We start from the raw sequence: 1,184 nt of genomic DNA, 5'->3' as shown, positions 1-1,184 counted from the left end.
TGGGGGGTTGTTCTCCGGCTGGGTGTGTGGAAATACACCAGCTCCAGTAGTCAAGGATGCGCAAGTGATGTCGATTTAAAAAGCAGCTAATAATCTGTCTTGCTTAAGCCAATTTTAAAAGTTCTTGAAATTCGTTATTGCCGTGTACTCCTGCACGCCGCTCTGAGGTGGTGTCTGTGGGAGGCAGCCGGGATGGTTGTCAGTACCAGAAGCACGTTCTGAAAAGTTAAACCATGATTTACAGTGAAACAACTCTTGTAACGTTGGTCGTCAGAATTAGTTTGTTAGTACGTTTTTATTTCTGCTTGATACGGTATCCTTTACCACGGCTCATGGAGCAAGTACATTGAATATTCTAAGCATATCTTTTTTTCGACTATGTTTTTCTTTGCTCTGTAGTATCTTTTTTTCCTCAAAGACTTCCTTCAGTCTTGTCCTTCAGTAAGTGCTTTGGGGCAGCAGTTTTGAGGTGCCTCATTTGGAATTTACAAATGCCCTTTCCATATACTGCTTGTGATGCATTCCATATTAGATGAGTCCTCTTGGTGCTCACTATAAACTGATAGATCCTACCTCTTCATTTTTGCATATTTCTTTTAGTATTGTTTAACCTTTTTTTAATTTCCTGCATAATTACTAAGCATCAGCACTTACATTTTTTAATTTAATCATTCATTGTAGTTCATTTTAATCTGAGTCTTTGGGATGTCAGTAGAAATTGAAAAGGACGAGAGAACATTTTGTTAATAACAATGCTGCTATAGATCAGGAATAGCTCTTAGTTTTGAATGTGTGGATTTGCATTACTGTAGCTGAGAGGGGAGTCCTTTTTGAAAGGGGAAAGTTTGCATCAAGTTATTTGCTTGGGCTTTTTAACCTTAAATATTTGTGCATTTTTGTGCATTTTTGAGGGATGCTTGTAGGCAGTTTGATTGTATTGACAGATTGAAGGAAGACGAAGTAATCATGGCTGAGCCATGCCTGTAAACCAAAGATCTTGGAAAGGTGACCTTGACTTTCAGAAAAAAGTTAAAACAGCCCTCTGAACAACATCTGTATTCTCTGTTCGGCAATACAGTGTGGCACTACCCAATACTTCTCATCCAATAAATGTTAAATATTGATTTGAATGTGGTAGATTCTTTACAGCATTTCACTGAAATCGCTTTACTCTGATTTTCGGA

Source organism: Geospiza fortis, unplaced genomic scaffold (genome assembly GCF_000277835.1).
Source record: "Geospiza fortis unplaced genomic scaffold, GeoFor_1.0 scaffold130, whole genome shotgun sequence".
In the NCBI taxonomy this organism is placed as follows: domain Eukaryota; kingdom Metazoa; phylum Chordata; class Aves; order Passeriformes; family Thraupidae; genus Geospiza; species Geospiza fortis.
The sequence above is the reverse complement of the archived record's forward strand: the minus strand, read 5'-3'. Positions refer to the sequence as shown.